The sequence below is a fragment of the Bos javanicus genome, chromosome 5, assembly GCF_032452875.1.
Source record: "Bos javanicus breed banteng chromosome 5, ARS-OSU_banteng_1.0, whole genome shotgun sequence".
In the NCBI taxonomy this organism is placed as follows: domain Eukaryota; kingdom Metazoa; phylum Chordata; class Mammalia; order Artiodactyla; family Bovidae; genus Bos; species Bos javanicus.
The window spans coordinates 85,593,510-85,620,210 of NC_083872.1; the positions used below are offsets into that span (position 1 = coordinate 85,593,510).

Here is a 26,701-nt window from a genome sequence, read left to right on the forward strand (position 1 = left end):
AAGAGTGGTCTTCTAGCTTCTTGTTCTTCCCCCTCCACTTTACCAGTGAGTCTTCTGGATGCCATTTAGGGAACTCACTGGATTCACTTGGCCAGAGACACAGTCACCATCACGCCCATTTCACCCTGGGCTCATACCAGAGGATGAGGCCACCTTGTCCTCAGTCCTTGTACAGCAGACAAGTTAATACCATCTTAACAAGATTAGACAAAACAATGGAAACAGTGAAAGGCTTTATTTTCTTGGGCTCCAAAATCACTACAGATGGTGACTGAAAGCCATAAAATTAAAAAACACTTGCTCCTTGGAAGAAAAGCTATGACTTACCTAGACAGCATATTAAAAAGCAGAGACATTACTTTGCCAACAAAGATCTATCTAGTCAAAGCTTTGGTTTTTCCAGTAGTCATGTATGGATGTGAGAGTTGGACCATAAAGAAAGCTGAGCACTGAAGAACTGATGCTTTTGAACTGTGGTGTTAGAGAGGACTCTTTAGAGTCTCTTGCACTGCAAGCAGATCAAACCAGTTAATCCTAAAGGAAATCAGTCCTGAATATTCATCGGAAGGGCTGATGCTGAAGCTCCAATACTTTGGCTACCTGATGTGAAGAACTGACTCATTGGAAAAGACCCTGATGCTGGGAAGGATTGAAAGCAGGAGGAGAAGGGGATGACAGAGGATAAGATGGTTGGATGGCATCACCGACTAGATGGACATGAGTTTGGGCAAGCTCCAGGAGCTGGTGATGGACAGGGAGGCCTGGCGTGCTTCAGTCCACGGGTTGCAAAGAGTTGGACATGACTGAGTAACTGAACTGAGCTAACAGGATTAGAGATAAAGGAGAGATAATAATAAAGTAATGGAGCCACCAAATGACCCAAAGCCTGTCAGGAAGACAGAAATCACTTGAGCAGGAGGTCCTAAACCTAGAAGAACCAGAAACCATTGGTGCTGAAAGGAAAACAAAGCTGAGATGTGGTCAGTGATACAACTAATACCAAAGAAGGCAAAACATCCACCTCCTTCTTTTCATTTTCCTCAGGGTGATGACTTCAGATTACTGTAATGCATTTCTCTCCCTTTTTTTAATAAAGTTTTTCTTTTCTATCTTTTTAATATTTATTTATTTATTTTCGGTTGCACTGGGCTTTTCATGGCTGCCAGCGGGCTTTCTCTGATTGCAGAGAGCAGGGGCTATTCTCCAGTTGTGGTGTGTGGGCTTTTCATCATGGTGGCTTCTCTTGTGCAGAGCATGGGTTCTACGGCATGTGGGCTTCTAGTAGTTGTGGCTGATGGCTTTGTAGCCGCACAGCATGTAAGTATCTTCCCAGACTGAGGATCTAATCCTGCAATAGCAGATGGATTCTTAACCACTGGACTACCAGGGAAGTCCTGTAATGCATTTCTTTTTTTTTCTTGTAATGCGTTTCTTGAACAAACATGTGAAGAGTCCTTTGTGTGTAAGCACTGGGCACTTCTCAAGGTCTTGAAGCTTTGAGGAGGAAGGGTAGGGAGTGTCGACACACTTCTTGGCACTTGTATGGAAAGGCCAAGTAACATGATGGTAATGAAGATAGTCTGGGGCCACATGTTGGTGTGTGATTCTCAGCTTTGCTCTCAAGTGATCTCCAACAAGTTATTTAACTGTGCCTCTGTTTTCTTGTCTATAAAGAAAATAATAGTATGTACCCCACAAGGATGCTGTGAGGATTGAATGAAATAACAAATGTAAAGCCCTTCTATCCATGGTTTCCCTGGTGGCTCAGATGGTACAGAACCACCTGCAATGCAGGAGACTTGGGTTCAATCCCTGGGTTGGGAAGATCCCCTGGAGGAGGGCAACTAAGGTTATTCTAATTTCCTCTCTGCTGCTGCTGCTGCTAAGTCGTTTCAGTCGTGTCCGACTCTGTGCGACCCCATAGACCGCAGCCCACCAGGCTCCGCCGTCCCTGGGATTCTCCAGCCAAGAACACTGGAGTGGGTTGCTGTTTCCTTCTCCAATGCATGAAAGTCAAAAGGGAAAGTGAAATCGTTCAGTCGTGTCCGACTCTTCGCAATCCCAGGGACTGCAGCCTACCAGGCTCCTCCGTCCATGGGATTTTCCGGGCAAGAGGACTAGAGTGGGGTGCCATTGCCTTCTCCTCTCAAATGCTAACAAATAAAATATTTCAATTAGTGATGCAGTAGGAAGAAAATAAAATGAAGTGATGTTATGGTGACAGAACTGAGGGGAAGCCAGTACTAACTTGTACCGGCTAGTTAGGGAAAGCCTCACTAAGACCTGAGTACCATGACAAACCATGGGACATGGAGGTGGCGTCCCATACATGGTGAGCAGCAGAGTTAGCTTACTAAATTTCCTGGAGTTTAGTGAGCAAGGGGAAACATTGTGAATACTCCTTTAAGCCATGATAAAGAGTGTGGATTTTATTCAAGGTGTAGTGGATCATTTGAGCAGAAGATGGAATTCCATTTTTAAAACGTCACTGTGGGTCAAGTAGTTTATTATGGTTACATTTTGCTTTTCTTACACAACTTTTTGTTTTTCCTATAGTTAATCATTGCCTTAGTATCTTCCATTTGCTTCCTTTACTATGTATTTATTATGAATTATTCTCAACTCTCCAAAAGCCTCTATAATTTTGCATAGATCAAAAATATCCTTTTTTTTTCCCCCTGGACTCTTTTTTCTGCCCCTCCTTTTGTTCTTGTTTCAGTCTGTGCTGGTTTCTCTCCAGGCCACTTGTGAAACTCTTTCGAAGACTTCTACTTGGCATCCTGTATCCTCTGTGTTGGGTCCCAAGATTTCTGAATCTTGTGGCTTCCTCTTTCTTAGTTTACTTCCTCATTTGTGTGGAACATACCCTTCAGTAGTGGCCAACTGAACAGTATATGAGAGATAATGTTTTGATTCCTTGCATGCCCAAAAATGCTTTTGTTCTACTATTGCGCTAGATTGATGGTTGGTTGAGAACAGTTTTCTGAGTTAAAAATGACTTTTGCATCCAAATTTTAAGGGAATTACAATATTATGTTCTAGTTTCCTGTGGCACCAAGGAGAAGTCAAGGAGCACTCTTATTTCAGATCCCTTTTATGTACAACCTATTTTTGTTCTTTCCAGAACCATTAAGGATCTCATTAACTTTATGATAACATGAGTCCTTATTCATCCTAGGATATTTTCTGGTCATTTATCTTTTGATAATTTCTTCTCCTCTTCCTCTGTTTTATTTTCCTTAAATTCCTATCAATTTATTGTTAGACCACCTTGACTGATTTTCTAATTAAAAAATTTCTCCCCGAATGTGCAGTTTTAGGAGGGGGATATTTTGTCAATGTTATATTCCAACCTTTTCCTTGAATTTTAAAATTTTAGTCTTCATATTTCTAAGATCTTTAAAAATTCTCTAATTATTTAAATAATGTCATGTTATTTCATGGATGAAACATCTTTTCTTTATTTCTGAGGAAATCAATTATAATTAAGCCATTTTTCTTCTACCCTCTGTATTAGCCCTCCCCTACACCTCTTATTTCTGCATTTTAGGGCAGGGGCCACGCAGGTTGCCTTCTATGTAGGAGGCTTTCCTCAAACATCTGTTGGCTAGCGGCACCTCATTTATGGTTAATACTTAGGGCAGTGAGAAACCTCTAGGAATCTCTGTGTACATGCTTAGTCCCTTCTCTGGTCCATTTCAAAGTTTTATGACCATGCGGGAGTGACTAGGCTATTTCATTGGAGGACTCCCAGCTAGTCTTAATTCTAGCTCTGTTTTCAGAGTCTTATGTAGTTTTTTGCAGGAAGAATTATCCAATTTGCATAGGACTTAGTGCCTATGTTGGGCTTCCTTGATGGCTCAGACAGTAAAGAATCTGCCTGCGATGCAGGAGACTCGGGTTCAATCTTTGGATCAGGAAGATCCCCTGGAGAAGGGAATGGCAGCTCACTCCAGTATTCTTGCATGGAGAATTCCACAGAGGAGGCTGGTGTGCCACAGTCCATGGGGTCGCAAAGAGTCAGACATGACTGAGCGACTAACACTACATTCATAGGGAACTAAAGGTTCCATCATTTAGTGTGTGAATTTTCACATATTTTCCCAGAAAAGTGTTTAGATTCCTTCAAGCCTGAATCTCTTATGTCCCACTTCTCCAGGGAATAAATCTCTCATTTCCTACTAGAATTAGGAAGTAGTTACCTGGCTGTGCTGGATGGGCGTGGAGACCCAGAGTTAAGAGTTTATGAATCTTATATGGATGAGCTCTTATATACCAGAGCCAGAGTGTGACTCTCCCTTGGGATAATCTTGGCTGACTGGTGCTGCCTGTGCTGGGAGAGTCAAGAGAGGGGTCTTCAAAGGATGCAGTTTATAATTCCAGTGTTTCGTGAGGCAAAGATGCCACGGGCTATGTGGCTCTTTTCTCTTAGGAAAAGAGCCATGTTAGAATCACCTGGGACCTGCCTTATACCACCTGCTTAGAGGGTGTAATGTCGGAGTCAGAGCTTCGGGGGTCCTTTCGGAGGTGAGGCAGAACATGCACTGTTGCAGTGAGGAAGTGCAGAGCAGAGGTCTCCTTTGGGGATGGGGCACGAGAAGACAGGTGTGAGAAGCATCCATAAATGCACTGTGACGCTATGAAGAGCCAGCATTTGACCATTTGCCCTGGGGGATGGGGGTGGGAGGCAATTGTAACAGTCCTAGCAAGTCTGTTCCTGTTTCCTCTTGTTCCTGGTACACATGACCCTAGGGGATGTAGAAACAGCTGCAGGGGAGTGGGGAGAAGACAGAACAAGGAAAGTGATAAAAAAAAAAAAAAAACAACAAAAAACTGAAAGGCTGCATTCCAGCTCCTGAGGTTGAGGTGGGGCCTGCTCAGAGAGAAGCAGCTGTCAATGTGACCTGAAAGTTTCATTTCAGTTCTTACTGGGTCTTTGAAATACTTGAAAACAAGCTTGAACTCATACTTGCATATGACTGGAACACAATAGGATCAGCCTGGTCATCTCCAGATGGGGGGCTAGGTTTAAGTGAGATTGGGGGTGGTGGTGAGAGAAAAATGATCTGCTTGCTGATTGTACTCTTCTCCGGTTAATGCCGTTCAGTAATGGTTATGCAGATGTTTATCAAAACTCCCTACTTCAGCCTCACCTTTAAAAGTCTCTGGTGCCTTTGTTCTGAGTCTTTCTGAGCTTCTATGAGGGCAATCAGGTTTTCATTAGTGTCTCCTTTGGGCACTGTGGTTTTCGTTCTTCCTAAGTTGCGGAATTGGTAATTTCTCCACTCTTGGCTTTCTGCCGTCCAGAATGGGTTTACATCACTCAGTACTATTGCTTTGTCTCCCATTCTGTTTTCTCTGTGGATTGCACTTTAAAAAACACCTTTGAGGAACTCCCCCTGTGGTCCAGTGGTTAAGACTCCATGCTTCCACTGCAAAGGGCGAGGTTCAATCCCTGGTTGAAGAACTAAGATTCTACATGCCACGCGGCGTGGCCAAAAAAAAAAAAAAAGTACTGTTGTCTCAGTGAATTTCTGGAAGGACTGTGCAAAAATGGCCGTATGTTCCACCATATTTAATTGGAATCTCAAGCAAATATTTTCAGGATAAATATTAATAATAACATACTCAGTGTTCCCAGTACTGTTACATAAAGCTTGCCTATATAAATCACCTTGAATTCTCCTCTTACCCCTCTATCCCCCATAACTGGAGTTTTGCTCATTTCCTCATCACCAAAGAGCTGAGCTTTTTTCCATTTGTTTTAATTTTGATTACCTTTTTTTCTTTTTTGGCTGTGCCACACAGCTTGCAGGGTCTTAGTTACCCAACCAGGGATTGAACCCAGGCCACAACAGTGAAAGCACTGAGTGCTAAACCACTGGACCATCAGGGAATTGCCTCTTCCTTTTTAATTCAAATTTAAGCTGTGACTTGATTCTTTGAGACTGTGAATATCTCATTCTCCAGTCACTTTTATCTGATGACTTTAGCATCCCTTGAATGATCTAATTATATCACTCTCAGCATGGGTTAGCTAGCATTCTCTTCGGAAGGAGCTTTCCTTTTCTCTCCCTCCTCTCTCATTGTTATTTTAAGTTATTAAGAATTGCAATATTTTTTAGGCGGGATTGAAGGTGAGAGGAGAAGGGGACGACAGAGGATGAGATGGTTGGATGGCATCACTGACATGAGTTTGAGTAAACTCCACAAGTTGGTGATGGACAGGGAGGCCTGGCGTGCTGCAGTCCATGGGGTAGCAAAGAGTCGGACACGACTGAGCAACTGAACTGAACTGAGTATTTTATAATAAATTAGAGCAATTTCCCCAGTCTAGGAAAGGAAGGAAATGAGACAGTAAGTTACAATATACCTGATTGAAAAGAATCATGCCAACATGTAGACCAAAAAGCCACCTGTGCAAAATCAACTCATACTTTTGTGTTTGTCTTATAATAAAATCTAATAGTGAATGAGTAAAAATTAAACAAATTGATTGGGTAATTGCAGAGATAGGCATGGGCTACACAGACTATTTCTACTTTCGTATCAGTCAGGTTTTCAGTAGTCATGTATGGATGTGAGAGTTGGACCAAAAAGAAGGCTGAACGATGAAGAATTGATACTTTTGAACTGTGGGGCTGGAGAAGACTCTTTAGAGTCCGTTGGGCAGCAAGGAGATCAAAACAGTCAATCCTAAAGGAAATCAACCTTAAATATTTACTGGAAGAACTGATGCTAAAGTTGAAACTCCGATGCTTTGGCCACCTGATGCGAAGAGCCAACTCACTGGAAAAGACTGATGCTGGGAAAGACTGAGGGCATGGGGAAAAGGGAGTGACAGAGGATGAGATGGTTGGATAGCATCACTGACTCAGTGGACGTGAGTTTGAGCAAACGCCAGGAGATAGTAAAGGAGAGGGATGCCTGGCGTGCTCCAGTCCATGGGGTCACAAAGAGTCGGACACAACTTATTGACTAAATGACAATAACAATCAGTCAGGTGCTCTGTGTGGTCTGAAGACCTGGGTTGTAGTACCAGCACTGCCTCTTTATAGATGTGACTTTGATCAAGGCAGTCAACCTTCCTGAAATGCAGTTCGGTTATCTCTAAAGTGAACATGAGAACTTTACTTGGATGCTTCATGCCCTTTGTCCTCAGTGACAGCCTCTCTACAATTGGTCAAGTCAAAAAGCATTAATAAAGTAAGCCTGAGATGGCTCATCTTGGAAAAATCTGCTGGCAAGGATGGCCCTTGTCTGATGTCTGGGAACTTGAATTTTCAGAGACTTATCACAATTCCCAGATAAGAGTGGGTCACTGTGCCCAAACTATTTTGGGCACAAATAGTACAAGCAATGTGTTTTCTGCCAAACATGTATTTCTTTCTAAGAGTCTGAAATTTGTTACGCTGGTAGAGGGTGCCTATATGGCCAGCCCCCAATAAAAACCTCTGTCACTGTGTCTCTGATGAGCTTCCCTGGTGGATACATTTCACACGGGTTGTTGCAATGTGTTGCTGGTGGAATGAAGTGCATCTTGTGTGACTCTGCTGGGAGAGGACTCTTGGAAGCTTGTGCCTGGTTTTCTCTGGGCTTTGTCCCCTGTGCCTTCTCCCTTTGCTGATCTGCCTTTAGTCCTTTTTCATCCTGTAATAAATCACAGCTGTGAGCACTGAGTCCTGCACATCATCCTAGCTAATCATTGCACAGTTTCCAATTTTCTCATCTGTAAAATGGAGTTTATAATAACAATAATATCTACCTGACAGTGTTGTATGAAACGTGAGTGGAATTAAGGGCCCGATGTAGGATGTATCTGATAGAGGGTGGTTGTTACTATGCAGTATGTTCATTGTTTATGTAAGGAACATCTTGTGTTTTGTGTGTGTTCATGTTTTTTTGTCAAAGTAACACTGACACATCCACTCATGTAAATTAACTCTCAAATCTTTGATGACTCATTTGATGAGAACAACAGGTTCACATGCCAGCTTATAGGGACACCTGCTTCTTTCACTAAAATGTATGTACGTGTGTGGGTGTGTTTCATCACCTAACAAATACGAAATAATTTGAGGGTTTTTTATGATCTGAATGTGTCTCCCCACCTCCCCGCTCCCCCACCCTCCAAGCATTCACATGTTGAATCCTAACTCCTAAAGGTGATAGTATTAGGAAGTGTGTCATTTGGAAGGGGATGGAACTCCCACACTTGGAATCAGTCCTTTGGAAAAGAGACAGACCCCTTGCCCCTTCTGCTACATGGGACAGGACAAAAAGTCTGCATCCCCAAAGAAGGCCCTCACCGGCCATGGTGGTACCATGACCCTGGACTTCCTGCTTCCAGAACTGTGAGAAATAAATGCTTGTTGTTTATTAACTGCCCTTAAGGCTTAAAGACCTTAAGGCTGTGTTTTGTTGCTTTGTTACAGCAGCCCAAATGAACTAAGACAATTTTTCTTTCCTATTCTTTCTTTTTTTCTCATGCTTTCTTTTGATGTGCCCCTGGCAATCTGTAGCGTGAGCATGCATTGTGTATTCTAACAATAGAAAATTACAGAAGTGAGGAAGGGGCGTGGAATGGATTTAGAGAACTTTACAGTCTATTGTGCGTGTGCGCTCAGTCACTCAGTCATGTCTGACTCTTTGCGACCTCATGAACTGTTCCCCACCAGGCTGCTCTGTGCATGGGATTTTCCAGGCAGAAATACTGGAGTTGCCATTTCCTCCTCCAGGAGATCTTCCAGACCCAGAGATCGAATCTGTGTCCCCATGTCTCCTGCATTGCAGGCAGATTCTTTCACCACTGAGCCACCTGCGAAGCCGCTTACAGTTGACTAAGTTGTGACTAATGGAAACTATGAAAACAATGTACTAAGGATACATCATCAAGTCTTCACTCCCTCTACAACTACAGCTGTTACGGAGTTTGGGCTTTGGTTGCCTAGAAGTGAAGGAAATGCTGCTGAATGTCTCATTAAATAATCTGGAGACCTCCAAGGTGTGTTATATCTCTTACAATCTAGAGAGCAAACCACGGAGAATGCATCCCAGCTGGCATGTGACGTGCCTCAACACCACAAGCACCCACCACATTGCATGAAAGCTGATTTTCGGGGAAAACACAAATCACACTCATTAAAGGCAGGATTCCAGAACAGTATTGGCTCTTGGTTCTTTAACTCCAGATTGAGAACAGTCTCATATTGAACATCCATCCTTAAGAACTGTTCATTAATGCTTTGTATTTAAAACATGGTAGGGGAATTCCTAATGGTCCAGTGGTTAGGACTCCAAGCTTTCACTGCCAAAGATGTGGGTTCAGTCCTGGTCAGGGAACTAAGATCCTTCAAGCTGCATGGAGCAGCTAGGGAAAAAAAAATTATGTCATGCAGAAAACACATTTCAAAAAATAAATAAAGAAATAAATAAAACATGATGGGGAAATAAAACATGATGGGGAAATAAAACATGATGGACTTTAGAGTGGAAGCTGTTTTTCTTTCTCCCTGGTCTGCCATCCAGTAAGTTCTCATTCTGCAGACTCCAGAATTTCTACTATTCATTGTACGTTTTTCTGGGTTAGGCCCCAGATGGTGGAATACACTCCCCAAAGGTCTCCCCTCTTTCAGTTCCTCCTGTTTCAACCCACTCTATACATGGTTGGGAGAATGGTATCCCATGTAACAGTATCACCTCACATGTTGCAGAAGGGCTATTATCAAAAAGACATCAATTAACAAGTGTGGGTGAGAATCTGGAGAAAGGGAACACTCATGAAAGGGAACCCTCATGAACCGATGATTGGAATGCAAATCAGTGCAAAGACTAGGGAAAAGATTATGGAGGCTCCTTAAAAAAAATTAAAAATAGAACTACAATATGATCCAGCAATTGTACTTCTGGATATTTATCGGAAAAAAATGAAAACACTAACTTGAAAAGATTTATGTACCCCTAATGACCAACCTAGATAGCATATTTAAAAGCAGAGACATTACTTTGCCAACAAAGGTCTGTCTAGTCAAGGCTGTGGTTTTTCCAGGGGTCCTGTATGGATGTGAGAGTTGGACGGTGACAAAAGTTGAGTGCTGAAGAATTGATGCATTTGAACTGTGGTGTTGAAGAAGACTCTTGAGAGTTCCTTGGACTGCGAGAAGATCCAACCACTCCAACCTAAAGGAGATCAGTCCTGGGTGTTCATTGGAAGGACTGATGTTGGAAGTTGAAACTCCAATACTTTGACCACCTCATGAAAAGAGTTGACTCATTGGAAAAGACCTTAATGCTGGGAAGGATTGGGGGCAGGAGGAGAAGGGGACGACAGAAGATGAGATGGCTGGATGGCATCACCGACTCGATGGACATGGGTTTGGGTAGACTCCGAGAGTTGGTGATGGACAGGGAGGCCTGGCGTGCTGCAGTTCATGGGGTCACAAAGAATTGGACATGACTGAGTGACTGAACTGAACTGAACTGAACTGATGTTCACTGCAGCACTCTTTATAATAGCCAAGACATGGAAGCAACCCAAGTGTCCATCAGCAGAGTGAATAAAGAAATTGTAGTATGTACAGATACATATGCAATGGAATATTATTCAGCCAAAAGAAAAAAAAACTTTCCATTTGCAACAACATAGATGGAACTTGAAGGCATTATGCAATGTAAAATTGAGTCAGACAATGAAAGACATATACTGTATAACCTCACTCACATATATAGAATCTAAAAACAAAGAAAGAAAGAAACAAAACCAAGCTCATAGATACAGAGAACAGATTGGTAGTTGCCAGAGATGGGTTGGCGGCTGGGCAAAATGAGTGAAGGGAGTCAAAAGGTACAATCGTCCAGTTATAAAACTAACTGTGGATATAATGTACAGTGTGATGGCTGTGGTCAGCAACACTGTGCTGCATAGTTGAAAGTTGCTAGGGGAGCAGATCTTGAAAGTTGCTAGGAGAGCAGATCTTGAAAGTTCTCATCACAAGAAAAAAAATTCTGTAACTATGTATGGTGACAGATGTTAAGAAGACTGGATGATCATTTCACACTATATGCAAATATAGAATCATTATGTTGTACACTTGAAGCTAGTATGTTATCTGTCAATTATACCTCAATTTTAAAAATATATAAGTATAAAATACATGTGCTCACACTTTAAAACCATCTTTTTCTATGGCAGAAAGTAGAGTGGCATGAGAAGTGCAATTCTTTCCTGTTGAGCCTATTTTTATACAGTAGATGGGTGCATTATTGTAAACTTAAAACATCTACTTACATTTTGTAAACTAATCATACTCAAATGCACACAGTAAATTGCTACTTAAAAGCCATCTGTGGTAAAATTGTGCATTGTAGAAAGCCTGTATCTGTTTTGTAAATTGAGACTATCATATATTGGACTTAGTTTAGTGGGAAAAATGTATACTGTCATCATTAGAGCAAAAGAGCTTCCACACCAAGTTTTAAAAGCAGAGAAAAAAATTAACCAGGCTTTTTGAAGCAACTTTTAGTTTACTTGAGAATTGCACCGAATCCAAGCATTAAAGCATTAATGGAAAACTGGTCTTCTCTATGTTGCTCCAATAATCTGAGGGAAGGCTAAAAAGCCGGTGGACCTCTTAGGACAATGGTGGAAGTGCTGCCCACTTAGGGTGTCAGTTTGCCAAGAGGATTTAAGGGGCATTTGAGGTGAAACTACCACTTCTCTGCCAAACAGCAGGACTGAGTGAAGACCACACGGTCTATTTGTAGCAAGGTGAAAGTCCTGTGGTTCCTTTCATCTCTCTAAAATTAGAAATAATTTCAGTTTCACAGAGGGCAAATTTTCTCAAATACGAAGATTCAATATGAGTTGTCACCATAATAATTATAACCAACAGAGAGGGCTTACTGTATGCCAACACAGGCCTTACGTGAATTACCTCATTTAGTCCTCATGAAAACTCTATTTATTAGCATTTCACAAGTGGAAAAACTGAGACACAGAAAGGTTAAGCAACTAGACCGCGCTTGCAGAGCCACTGAATCTGGCTGGCAAAGTTACTCCAGAGTCTACTTGCCTTCTGACTGCGTTATAGGGTCTCTCTATAAACTTGATAACTTCATGTTAGAAAAAAAAACAGCTATAATATATTCTGTTCATAAGTTTGCAAAATGCTCTAACTTACATATTTCCTTTTTACCTCTGTAGGGAAAGTAGCTGAGATTCCGAAATTAATGTGAGGTTTACTAGAGCCTGTTATACAGAGTGAAGTAAGTCAGGAAGAGAAAAACAAATATCATATATTAATGCATATATATGGAATCTAGAAAAATGGTACTGAGGAACCTATTTGCAGGGAAAAAAATGGGGACCCAGATGTAGAGAACAGACTTCTGGACACAGTGAGGGAAGGGAGAGAGTGAGACATATGGAGAAAGTAGCATCGAAGTGTGTGTTTTACTGTCGTGTGTAAAATAGATAGCTGGTAAGAAGTTGCTGTGTATTACAGGGAGCCCAGCCTGGCGCTCTGTGATGATCTAGAGGGATGTTCTTGCCTGGAGAATCCCAGGGACGGGAGAGCCTGGTGGGCTGCCGTCTATGGGGTCGCACAGAGTCAGATATGACTGAAGTGACTTAGCAGTAGCAGTAGAGGGGTGGGTTGGGGGAAAGGTGGGGAGGAAGAAGAGGGAGGGGATCTACCTATAATTATGACTGATTTGTGTGGTTGAACAGCAGAAACCAACACAATATTGTAAAGCAATTTTCCTCCAGTTAAAAATAAATAAAAAAAAAAGAAATTAATGTGAGGTTTAGAGATATTAGGTGATTTGCCCAAGGTTACAGATCTCCTAGATAAGGGAACTAGAGGTTGAAACAAAATCCTATAATGAACTTGGAACTTTTGATTTATTGAGATTCAGAAAAAGTTCCAAGGGACATTTCTATTCAAAAATGTGTGGAAGTTAGGAGACATAGGCCAAATATCTTGTAAACAGATAAAGGTTTACAAGGTTCAATATATCTATGACAGGGAGCTTTAACAAACAGCCTCTTTAAAATCTTTGATTCTTTAATGGCTAACACAATTGAGTTTACTTAGCTATCTGTTTTCTTCTTTTTCTCCTTCTCTCCTTATATGCATCTTTGTGTAAAACAGATCAGCTTATTTGTCCATTTTTTTTTTTGATTGTCACAGTAAGTTTCGTTAACATCCATTATATCATTTTTTAAATTGAAACAAAAACCTGGTGGATTTATACATTCAATCAGTTTATTCAGAAAATATTTTTTGAGGTTCACATAGTTGCCTGGTGGTGCACTAATCACTGGAAATCCAAAAGAGAGCGAAGTCACTGCCCAGATGAGAGAAGACTGTGGTGAAGTGTCATAAGAGCTCTAATAAATGTAGGTTAAACGAGCATCTCCTAACTGGGGGTCCAGGAAGACTTTCCAAAGCACCACCAAAGATGATTGACTTTCAGATCCTCAGCCTTTATTTATTTAAGTCTTTCCCAAGTTCTGCCTGCAGGAAAACATCTGAGAAGCAAGCAGCTTGTTAGTTCTTTTTCCCACCTCCCTTCTCACAACAGCCCTTCTCCCATGCTGCAAAAGAAAAGCTTTTCTTTCATTCACTCCAAATCACCCAGCAAACCACAAGAGCACGAAGCAATGGACAGTTCAAGTGATTGTGTCAATAAAGCCATTTAGCCTTAAGTCACCATAAACCCACTGCAGGGCTTCACTTCTTTGTCTTATTGCTGTTTTTCACTCTGAGTGGAGAATGGCATTAGAAGCAAGAAGTTTTGGAACTTACCTGGCAGTTCAGTGGTTAAGACTTTGCACGTTCAATGCAAGGGACGTGGGTTCGATTCCTGGTTGGGGAACTAGGTTCCTGTTGCATGTCGGAAACAAAAAAAGGGAGCAGGAAGTTTTGGTGTGTGTAGTGAAAGTCTGAATTTGGACCATGTTTAAGATCGAGGCAGCAGAAGCAATGACAACTTTTGTTGAAGGGCCTTATCTCTTCCATTCCCTGACTCTGTTTAATGAATCATCTGGGCTGGCGAGGAACACTGAAGAAAGCAGGCCATTGTTTTTCCAGGCGACAGACACACACGTCTGTCTTTTAATCTCTCCACATTAAAATTAGAGGATTTGAGGTTTATAAAAAGCCTGCTGTAAATGACAGATATCCAAGGCATGCCCTTGGCCTTTTCACCTTGAGAAAGCTTGACAGCCTCACATTCCACTTGCTTGCATTTCTCTTTCATACTCTGAATGATCTCAAAGAGTAGGCGGTGATAAGTTCCCTGTTCACAGTTCTGATAGGGAAAGGCACTTCTTAGAGTAAGAGACTTATCTGAGAGAAGCTAGTATTTTGTATTTTCTTGAACATATGTTACACTCACAGGAAAAGCACTTTCATTAACTTTTTCCAAGCATTCACTGTACTCCAAAATACCTAATTTTCCTTTGCTGTGTATCTTTTGCTTAGGTCGATCATCAACCACTTCTCATTTTTTCCTATTTACCTATGTATTTATTAAAAGTAGTTTATCTTAATGGGAGTATGTTGTGGATTCTACTGTAATTACTACTTAACAATCATGACTAAAACTTAATACATCTACCTTGGTCATGGTCCAAGCAAGGCCTTTTCTTTCTGCTGTTAATTTCCTCAAAGTAGATTAACTTGTGCTCTTAAAAAAGGGAGCAGCTGCTTTTGGTGGAAAACAAAATGTTCTCTAAAACAATCCAGGATATAATACCTTGGATTTTAAAAAGCAAACCTCATTTATTTAGGATTAATTTATCCCTCTCAGAAGTTGATATGTGGTTCTATTTCTGTAAAATGCAAAATTATAAGCGTAATTGTTTCCAAACATGAAATGAAATTTCTAATCTTTCTGCCTGGAGTCTTTAGGTGTCTGTTTCTCTGTCCACCTGTCACTCCTTAGAGTATGTCGAGGTGACCCTAGTGTAGAGACTTGCCATGCTAGGGGTTTCTTCTGTGTATCAAGGAAAGTGAGAAGAGCCAGTGAGAGTGAGGGGAAGGGCAGGAAGGGCGAGAAAGCAAGAACTTCAGGACATGCAGAATCCACTGAGGGGTCTGCACTCTGTCTGCAAGCCCAGTGATGTTAAAGTGGGTGTGCACACCCAGAATGTGAACGGAGACTACTGGGGTGTCAGAAGCATTGATTATGTTTTCTCTAACATCTAGGAAAAAGTAAAATTGTACTAATATTTAATTCACATGGATTGACATGGGCACCCTCTATAGTCCATCAGATGGTCATACTGTCACCATCTGAGCAGTGAGTGTCCTGAGGGAAGGGGGAGAGTCTCCTGTGTAGCCTCAAGGATTCACCCTCTTTCAGCAGAGTGGGTTGTGACTGGCAATTTATATGAGCTAGGTTAAGGGGCTTTGTTGTGTGGATCATAACAAACTGTGGAAAATTCTTAAAGAAATGGGAATGCCAGACCACCCTACTTGCCTCCTGAGAAATCTGTATGCAGGTCAAGAAGCAACAGTTACAAGTGGACATGGAACAAAGGATTGATTCCAAATTGGGAAAGGAGAACATCAAGGCTATTTTGTTGTCACTCTGCTTATTTAACTTATATGCAGAGTACATCATGCGAAATGCTGGGCGGGATGAGGCACAAACTGGAATCAAGATTGCCAGAAGAAATATCAATAACCTCAGATATGCAGATGACACTACCCTAATGGCAGAAAGTGATGAGGAACTGAAGAGCCTCTTGATGAAGGTGAAAGAGGAGAGTGAAAAAGGTGGCTTAAAACTCAACATTCAAAAAACAAAGACCATGGCATCTGGTCCCATCACTCCATGGCAAATAAATGGGGAAACAGTGGAAACGGTGGCTGACTTTATTTTCTTGGGCTCCGAAACACTGCAGAAGGTGACTGCAGACATGAAATTAAAAGATGCTTGCTCCTTGGAAGAAAAACTATGACCAACCTAGATAGCATATTCAAAAGCAGAGACATTACTTTGCCAACAAAGGTCCATCTAGTCAAATCTTTGGTTTTTCCAGTAGTCATGTATGGATGTAAGAGTTGGACCATAAAGAAAGCTGAGCACCAAAGAATTGATGCTTTTTAACTGTGGTGTTGGAGAAGATTCTTGAGAGTCCCTTGGACTGCAAGGAGATCCAACCCATCAATCCTAAAGGAAATCAGTCCTGAACATTCATTGGAAGGACTGATGCTGAAGCTGAAGCTCCAATACTTTGGCCACCTGATGTGAAGAACTGACTCATTGGAAAAGACCCTGATGCTGGGAAGGATTGAAAGCAGGAGGAAAAGGGGATGACAGAGAATAAGATGGTTGGATGGCATCATCGACTAGATGGACATGAGTTTGGGCAAGCTCCAGGAGTTGGTGATGGACAGGGAGGCCTGGCGTGCTTCAGTCCACGGGGTTGCAAAGAGTTGGACACAACTGAGTGACTGAACTGACCTGAACTGAAAGGGCTTTGCAGACAGATTATGTCAGCCAGTGTTCACTGATGATCCTTGAGAAAGGGACAACTAGCTTGAAAAGATTTCTGCAAACAGAAGAAAACAAACACAAACAAAATTCAATGCATATGTCATCAAAGAGTCTACAAATAATAAATTCTGGAGAGGATGTGGAGAGAAGGGAACCTTCCCATACTGTTGATGGGAACGTATGGAGCTTCCATAAGATACTGAAAATAGATTTACATTTGATCTAGCAACCTCATTCCTGCATATATCCAAAAGAGATTAAAAAATAATAATAATTTGAAAAGATATATGCACCCCAGTGTTTATAACAGCACTTTTTACAATAGCTAAGACATGGAAACAACTCAAGTGCCCATCAACAGACAATTGATTTAAAAAGTTGTGGAGATATATATAATGGAATATTATATATATATATAATGGAATATTACTCAGTCATAGAAAGAACAAAAGCTTGTCATGTGCAGCAACATGGATGAATCTAGAGATTTTCTTACTAAATGAAGTAAGTCAGACAGAGAAAGACAAAGATTATATAATATCACTTATATATGGAATCTAAAAAATAATACAAATCAACCTATTTACAAAACAGAAACTGACTCACAGACATAGAAATCAAACTTATGGCTACCACAGGGGAAAGGAAGGGGGAGGGATAAATTAGGATTCCAGGATTAACAGATACACCCTACCATATATAAAATAAACAACAAAGATTTACTATACAACATAGAAACTATATTCAATATCTTGAAATAATTTATAATGGAAAAGAATCTGAGACTGTATACCTGAAGCTAACACAATATTTTAATAAATCAACTCAGATGGTAAAAAATCTACCTGCAATGAGGGAGACTCAGTTTCGATCCCTGGGTCAGGAAAATGCCCTGGAGTAGGAAATGGCAACCCACTTCAGTATGCTTGTCTGGAACGTTCTGTGGACAGAGGAGCCTGGAGGGCCACAGTCCGTTGGGGTCACAAAGAGTCAGACATGACTGGGTGACTAACACTAACTACCATAGTTAAATTAAAAAAAAAATAATAAAGTATTAGTGATATAAAAATAAGGAAATAGCAAAATCAAAATAGCATGATTTTTCCAATTCTTATTACAACTTTTCCATTATCCATATTCCAAGATAGAAATTTTGACGATTTAATCAGAATTAACAAACAGTGGAGCACAAAATTGTGGTATCATCAAGAAGACTATTTGAAAGGGAATTCTATCAACTGTCATTATTAATTACTTAGCCCTTCTGTATATTTGGCCTTTAACCAAGGATAGTATAAGAAAACAACCATAATTCAGAAAATATTTTAAAATGCTAATTATTTCATGTTTATCTCATCTTTTTATCCCTATTTTTGTGTATGACATTGTGTATTAAGTTATTTTCATAAATAACTATATAAATATATGTTAGGCTTGCATGCTGTTTTGGTTAACACTGCTGCATAACCAATTACCCCACAACTCTGTGGCTTAAAATGTTTTACCACAGTCTGTAGATTATCTTGGAGAAGGCAATGGCAACCCACTCCAGTACTCTTGCCTGGAAAATCCCATGGGCAGAGGAGCCTGGTAGGCTGAAGTCCATGGGGTCGCTAAGAGTTGGACACTACTGAGCGACTTCACTTTCACGCATTGGAGAAGGAAACGGCAACCCACTCCAGTGTTCTTGCCTGGAGAATCCCAGGGACGGGGGAGCCTGGTGGGCTACCGTTTATGGGGTCGCACAGAGTCGGACACGACTGAAGCGACTTAGCAGCAGCAGTAGATTATCTGGGCTCAGAGTAAGGCTTTTTTTTTTTTTTTTTAACTTTTTATTTTATATTGGAGTATAATTGATTAACAATATATTCATTTCAGATGTACAACAAAGTGATTCACTTATACATATACATATATCTATTCTTCTTCAAATTCTTTTCCCATTTAGGTTGTTACATAATATTGAGTAGAGTTCCCTGTGCTATACAATCCATCCTTGTTGGTTATCCATTTTAAATATAGCAGTGTGTACCTGTCAATCTCAAACTAACTATGCTTCTTCTCTACCCTTCCCCCCTAGTAAGCATAAGTTTGTTCTCTAAGTCTATAACAGCAGAGTAGTTTGCAAAGGGCGAGTGCAGCAGCCTCAAAATATAGTGTGGTTAGCTTTTACGGGTTGGGTAATTTCATAGGCTAATAAGTGGGAGGATTATTCCAATGATTTTGGGGAAGGGATGGAGATTTCCAGGAATTGGGCCACCACCCACTTTCTGGTCTTTGGACATGCCTTGAAACTGTCATGTCACCTCTGGGTGTGTCATTTAGCTTGCTGGTTGAGGATCAAGTCAAGTTGACTTGTCTGCCATCTTGGATCCATTTGATTCTAAACATTTTATGTTGTGTCCTTGAGCTATGTCATTCTTTCAAAAGTTGGACCCTGCCCTCTTCCCTCCTGTTTCATCCCTCCCTCAGAGATTTTACTCCCATATTCTTATGGGAACCTGAAGGATGATGGTCCATCTTCTGTAGTTGCTTCAAGAAGAGCAGAGTAGTTTTAACCTGAGGTTTCTCATGTGGTTTCGGTCATCTGAATGCTCAACAAGGCTGGATGCTCAAGATGACAACTCCCACAGCTGACAGCTGATGCTGGATGCTGGCTGGGAGCTCATTTGGGACTGTTGATTAGTGAGCCTATATGCGGCTTCTCCCTTATTTGGGCTTCTTACAGCATGGTGGCAGGGTACCAGGTGCGGGAGTCCCAAGCACCTTCCAAGAGGAAGATGCAGAAGATTCCAGGCCAGTTACAGTACATGCCTAAAACAGGAGCAGCATCATTTCTATTTCTGTCCTATTCTATTGGTTAAAAACAGTCACAAATTCAGAAGGGTAGGGGGAAACTCCACTGCTTGATGGGGTTGATGCTCTTCTGCTCAAAATGTAGTGGCTAATATTTGGAAAACACAGCCTACCACACATGCTGCAATTTTTACTGATGGGTTTACGGTCATAAAACCTGGAGCCACTGGAACAAGACAGACTTGTAGGTGAGATCACAACCTTGAGGACAAATTGACTTAACTAACAGCTGTTTCATCCTGGGAAATTTAAGTAATGTCTCTGAATCACTGAAAATCAGAAAGTAGAACCTGTGGTGGTGTGTAGGGGAGAGGGGTGAAGGGGGCTGTTTGGAATACTAGCTGAGAAAATGTGTACCCAAAGTGTTCCAGAACCACATTTGGGTCCACTGGCCCATGTATGATAAAGTCAGTCTACTGACACCAGCTTGTGGTGAAGGAAAGTTCAATGTTTATTGCAGGGCACCAGCTAGGCAAGGAGTCCAGGACAGCTAGTGCTCAAAGCACCCAAGTTCCCTGGTGGGTTTCAGCAAAACATTTTTAAAGTCCAGGTGAGGGAGGGATGTTCAAGTCTATGTGATCAGCTGGTGCATAGTAATGATGGATTGATAGTGAAGTAATAGTAATAGGGGTTCACAGCATCAGTCTTTAGGAACCGATAGGTCTGGGGACTACATGCTTATGATTGTCAATTATTAACTTCTCCCATTTGGTGGTGGTTTTAGCCTCTGTAAAACAACTTGACATATGCATTAGATACAATTATCTAGGTACTTCAGAGAGGAGCTAAAGCAGAGAATATGGGGGAGGGGTCTCTTTCTAGAAGGCCCCAGCAGGTCTTCACTGGGTTACAAAGTACCCAGAACATTGTAACTGGCTCAACTTGTAGCAGATATCATTATGGTTTTGAACTGGGGAGTGACTGGTTTAGAAAAAGCTTTTCAGAGCAAGCACTTTGATGACAGCATGGTGGATGTAGGAAAGCAGGGAGGAGATGGGAGGTCAAGAAAGGAGCGGGTGGGGGGATCTCTTGTGAGACTGTGGCCAGAAGAGAGGGGCAGTGATGGAGAGAAGCTGGGGGAGAAGAATGATATGCAACCCAATGAAGAGCAGCCTCTGCTTGCTGAAAATGGAGAACAGTGCATGCACAGCAATGAAGACCCAGTGTTCCTAAAAATAAATTTAAAATGAAAAAGGATAGCTTTTTAAAAAATAGCTTTTTTCAAACTCAAAAGAGGTTAGTCATTTGTTCAAGATCATAGAACTGATAAATGATAAAGCCAGGATACCGACCCTCAGCTGTGATCAAACGTGTTACAATGCTCCCAAACTGCACTAAGACCAGAGCCACACATGGCTATTTAAATGAAATGCAAATGAATGAAAATTAAGCAAAATTAAAACTTCAATTCCTTAGGCACACTGACCACATTTCAACTATTCAATATCCACACATGACTTGGCACAGAGACAGAACGTTTCCATCATCAGATTGGAAGGTGATCCAATCCCTTAAAAGTCATAATACGTTGAAAGCCTATAGGATGGCTGGTTAAGAGAAGAGATGAAATAGTGGAAGAGAAGAGAAGAAAAGGAGGGAGAAAGATTTTAAACAGTTTTATGGAGAAAGAAGCCTAGATCTAGAGCCCTGTTACATTTGTAAACTTTAGTAGCTAAAATTTCAAAATATATTAAAGACATACTTTTAAAAAATTTGAGAGCTGCAATTCAACAGATAGTTAAGTCTCATTTGTGTGCCTGGCATTGGTTGAGGGGAGATTGCTAAGCAAACAAAATAGACACACTTTCCCATCCTTAAAAGTAGAGTAACTTTAATCAAATAATTAAAATAAAGCATGACAGTTATTTTGTAATGGAAAGAATTCTGTAGAAATAAATAGCAGAGGGGTCCATGTAGCCTAGACAGGGCTCAAGGATCTTTCCCCAAGGAAGTGCTATTAAGTAATCTGAGAAAGGAACTGTTTCAGGGAAGAGAGTGGGGTGTGAGAGGATGGTCACTTCGCGGGTCACATCTGAGTGCCTCAGACGGCTGCCAAGTCTGAGTTCTTGGCTTCACATGAGAAAGAACTCAAGAGTGAGCCATAGTAAAGTGAAAGAAGGTTTATACAAGGAAGAAACACACTCTGTAGACAGAGTGTGGGCCATCTCAGAAGGCTAGAGAGGTGCCAGGGTATGGGGTTATCAGGTTTTATAGGGGTGGGTACTTTCATTTTCTTGGGCTCCAAAATCAGTGTGCACAGCGACTGCAGCCTTGAAATTAAAAAGACACTTGCTCCTTGGAAGGTAAACTATGGCAAAACTAGACAGCATATTAAAAAGCAGAGACATCACTTTGCTGACAAAGGTCTGTATAGTCAAAGCCATGGTTTTTCCAGTAGTCATGTACAGATGTGAGAGTTGGACCATAAAGAAGTCTGAGCACCGAAGAATTGATGCTTTTGAACTGTGGTGTTGAAGAAGACTCTTCCAAGGGACTCAAATCAGTCAATCCTAGAGGAAATCAGTCCTGAATATTCACTGGAAGGACTGATGCTGAAGCTCCAATGCTTTGGTCACCTGATGTGAAGAGCAAACTCATTGGAAAAGGACCCTAGTGCTGGGAAAGATTGAGGGCAGGAGGAGAAGCGGAACACAGAAGATGAGATGGTTGGATCACATTTTTGACCAAAGTCCAGGAGATAGTGAAGGACAGGGACTCCTGGTGTGTTGCAGTCCGTGGGGTCACAAAGAGTTGGACACGACTTAGCAACTGAACAACAATAAAAATTTCATAGGCTAATGAGTGGGAGGAGTAATTCCAGCTTTTTTTGGGAAGGGGTGAGGATTTTCAGGAATGGGACCACCATCCACTTTTGATGCTTACGGTCATGGCACCTGCGGGTGTGTCATTTAGCATACTGATGTGTTACAATGACCCAGATAAGATGATGGTGTGATCACTCACCTCAAGCCAGACATCCTGGAATGAGAAGTCAAGTGGGCCTTAGGAAGCATCACTACAAACAAAGCTAGTGGAGGTGATGGAATTCTAGTTGAGCTATTTCGAATCCTAAAAGATGATGCTGTGAAAGTGCTGCACTCAGTATGCCAGCAAATTTGGAAAACTCAGCAGTGGCCACAGGACTGGAAAAGATCAGTTTTCATTCTAATCCCAAAGAAGGGCAATGCCAAAGAATGTTCAAACTACTGCACAATGGCACTCATCTCACATGCTAGCAAAGTAATGCTCAAAATTCTCCAAGCCAGGCTTCAACGGTACGTGAACTGTGAACTTCCAGATGTTTAAGCTGGATTTAGAAAAGCTAGAGGAACTAGAAATCAAATTGCCAACATCTGCTGGTGGTGGTGGTTTAGTTGCTAAGTCATGCCTGACTCTTGTGACCCCATGGACTGTAGCCTGCCAGGCTCCTCTGTCCATGGGATTCTCCAGGCAAGAATACTGGAGTGGGTTGCCATTTCCTTCTCCAGGGGATCTTCCTGACCCAGGAATCGAACCTGCATCTCCTGCACTGCAGGCAGATTCTTACCAACTGAGCTATGAGGGAAGCCCATCATCCGTTAGATCATTGAAAAAGCAAAAGAGTTCCAAAAAAACATCTACTTCTGCTTTATTGAGTATGCCAAAGTCTTTGACTGTGTGGATCTCAACAAACTATGGAAAATTCTTAAAGAGATGGGAATACCAGACTACCTTACTTGCCTCCTAAGAAATCTGTATGCAGGTCAAGAAGCAACAGTTAGAACTGGACATGGAACAGACTGTTTCCAAATAGTACATCAAGGCTGTATATTGTCACCCTGCTTATTTAACGTATATGCAGAGTACATCATGAGAAATGCAGGGCTGGATGAAGCACAAGCTAGAATCAAGATTGCCAGGAGAAATTTCAATAACCTCATATATGCAGATGACACCAGTTATGGCAGAAAATGAAGAAGAACTAAAGAGCCTCTTGATGAAAGTGCAAGAGGAGAGTGAAAAAGTTGGCTTAAAACTCAACATAATGGCATCTGGTCCCATCACTTCATGGCAAATAGATGGGGAAACAATGGAAACAGTGAGAGACTTTATTTGAGGGGGCTCCAAAATCACTGCAGATTGTGACTGCAGCCATGTAATTAAAAGATGCTTGCTCCTTGAAAGAAAAGTTATGACCAACCTAGACAGCATATTCAGAGAAGGCAATGGCAACCCACTCCAGTACTCTTGCCCGGAAAACCCATGGACAGAGGAGCCTGGTAGGCTGCAAGTCCATGGGGTCGCTGAGAGTTGGACATGACTGAGCGACTTCACTTTCACTTTTCACTTTCATGCATTGGAGAAGGAAATGGCAACCCACTCCAGTGTTCTTGCCTAGAGAATCCCAAGGACGGGAAAGCATGGTGGGCTGCCATCTATGGGGTCCCACAGAGTTGGACACAACTGAGGCGACTTAGCAGCAGCTGCAGACAGCATATTAAAAAGCAGAGACATTATTTTGCCAACAGATGTCTGTCTAGTCAAAGCTATGATTTTTCCAGTAGTCATGTATGGATGTGAGAGTTGGAGTATAAAGAAAGCTGAGCGCCAAAGAATTGATACTTCTGAACTGTGATGTTGGAGAAGACTCTTGAGAGTCCCTTGGACTGCAAGGAGATCCAACCCATCAATCCTAAAGGAAATCAGTCCTGAATATTCATTGGAAGGACTGATGTTGAAGCTGAAACTCCAATACTTTGGCCACCTGATATGAAGAACCGACTCATTTGAAAAGACCCTGATGCTGGGAAAGATTGAGGGCAGGAGAAGAAGGGGACGACAGAGGATGAGATGGTTGGATGGCATCACCGACTCAATGGACATGAGTTTGAATAAACTCCCGGAGTTGGTGATGGACAGGGAAACCTGGCGTGCTGCAGTCCATGGGGTCGCAAAGAGTCGGACATGACTGACCTACTGCACTGAACTGAACTGAGAGCCCCTTGGACATTTAGGGAATCAAACCAGTCAATCTTAGGGAAATCAACCCTGAATACTCATTGGAAGGACTGATGTTGGAGCTGAAACTCCAGTATTTTGGTCATCTGATAACGAGCAGCTGACTCATTGGAAAAGTCCCTGATGTTGGGAAAGATTGAGGGCAGAAGGAAAAGTGGGCATCAGAGGATGAGATGGCTGGATCGCATCACCCATGCTATGGACACGAACTTGGGCAAATTTCGAGAGGTGGTGAGAGACAGAGAGGCCTGGTATGCTACAGTCCATGGGGTCACAAAGAGTCAGACATGACTAGGCAGCTGAACAACAAACTCTCTAAGGCACTACCAAAGGCCACTACCTGGTTGGCTTTTTGCCTGCCCTCCCAGTCTCACCTTAGTTGGATCACCTCCTCAGATGTCTCCTCCAGCTCTCATCTTTTTTTTTTTTTTTTGGCTGTGCTGGATCTTCATTGCTGCAAGGGCTTTTCTCTAGTTGCAGAGGCTACTCTTTAGTTGCCGTGCTTGAGTTTCTCACTGCGGTGGCTTCTCTTCTTGTGGAACATGGGCTTTAAGGCGTGTGGGCTTCAGTAGTGGCAGCTTGAGGGCTCTAGAGCACAGGCTCAATAATTGTGGCATGCAGGCTTAGTTCCTCTTAGTCATGTGGGATCTTCTCAGATCAGGGACTGAGTCAGTATCTATCTCCTGCATTGGCAGGAGAATTCTTTCCCACTGAGCCACCAGGGAAGCCCACCCTCTTTTGTAAGCTCCACATTCCTTTCCTTTTTAGAGATGTCCTTTCTGGCTGGAACTCACTTTCATCCCTGACGCTCTTCATCCTTTCTTCCTGTAGTGAATTTTTTTATCCAAATCTTTCCTCAAGGATTCCTTGCCGGACTTTTCTAGGTCAGTTACATTTCATCATTAGAGGCTCTTAAGCACAGGTAGCACTAGCCACATATGCATTTTCACATTTGCGGGGATTAGTTAACACTTTTAAACACAAGTAACATTTTTCTATTTGACTGGAGACAATGGTATATAACAGGATGGAGGTGTGCTCACCCTGCATATCCAGCACTTAGCCCAGTGCAGGCACAAATGTTACACACTTAATGAATATTTTAGACTTTTGATTGTAAGCACATTACTGCTCACAAGAGAGGCGGACTGAAAAAAAATAGTATTTAGGAGTCATCAGCATATAGGTGGAGCCATAAAAATGCTCATGAAGCAAAACCATTGGGTTGAGCAAAATGAAGGCTATTAGGAACCTTGCTTAGGTGGAATAATTGAACAGAAGTCAAATTATAGTCACTTGAAAGGGAAGGAAGTAGCAGCAGTTAATAAAGATGGTGTTTTCCCACCAGAGTCTGGCTCTGAAGGGGAGGAAAGAGGAAAAGTCAGGGGGGCCCTGTAGTAATTTTTTAATAACATCATTCATGTATGATACAGGCTTTCTTGGCTGAATAGGGAGGGTTTACAGGTCCTTAATGGTCACTTACAGGTCATTCGTTAAAATGGCAAGGAAATCAGAGCTGTTTAGTATCTACCTATAAAATAATAACCTATAAAATAATTGAATGAATAGTAAGGTATAGACATTTGTGCTCAGTTGCTCAGTGATGTCCAACTCTTTGTGACCCTATGGGCTGTAGCCTACCAGGCTCCTCTGTCCACGGGATTCTCCAGGCAAGGATACTGGAGTGGGTTACCATTTCATTCTCCAGGGAATCTTCCCCATCTCTGGACCCAGGAATAGACTCCCAGTCTCCTGTGGTTCCTGCATTGGCAGGCAGGTTCTTTACTGCTCAGCCACCTGGGAATCCCCATACACATTTAAACCAGACTTTTGAATGCAAATAAGTTGTTTGAAACTCTTCAACTAAGCGTTTCTTATTTTTATGCTTGGGGTAGGAGTACACTTAATTTGTATTTTCTTTCAATAGTTCACAAATATTCTTGCATATACTTAATCTATATTTTCTCTTAATTGTTCAAAAGTATACTTGAGTATACTTAATCTGTATTTTCTTTCAATTGTTCAATTTTACATCTGTTTAACAAGAGACTCTGGTTGCCAGTGACATGTGACCTGTTAGGGCTCCACCCCAGCCTAAGAGGCTTTTCTATGTCTAGTACGGAGGGGAGAGAGGAAGGGAGAAGTATATGCAATTTCTGGGCGATAAGATTACAGCTATATTGACTTTGCTGCTGCTGCTCTTAAGTCGCTTCAGTCATGTCTGACTCTCTGCGACCCCATAGACAGCAGCCCACGAGGCTCCCCCGGCCCTGGGATTCTCCAGGCAAGAACACTGGAGTGGGTTGCCATTTCCTTAACCACCCTCCCACTTTCTAAG

General features: G+C 41.8%; 1 protein-coding gene across 2 annotated transcripts in view; it reads left to right on the forward strand.

Moving 5' to 3' along the window:
• The window catches only part of BCAT1 (branched chain amino acid transaminase 1), a 124,223-nt gene that overhangs the window by 13,729 nt on the left and 83,793 nt on the right, over positions 1–26,701 (forward strand). The gene's annotated exons all lie outside the window — the stretch shown is intronic.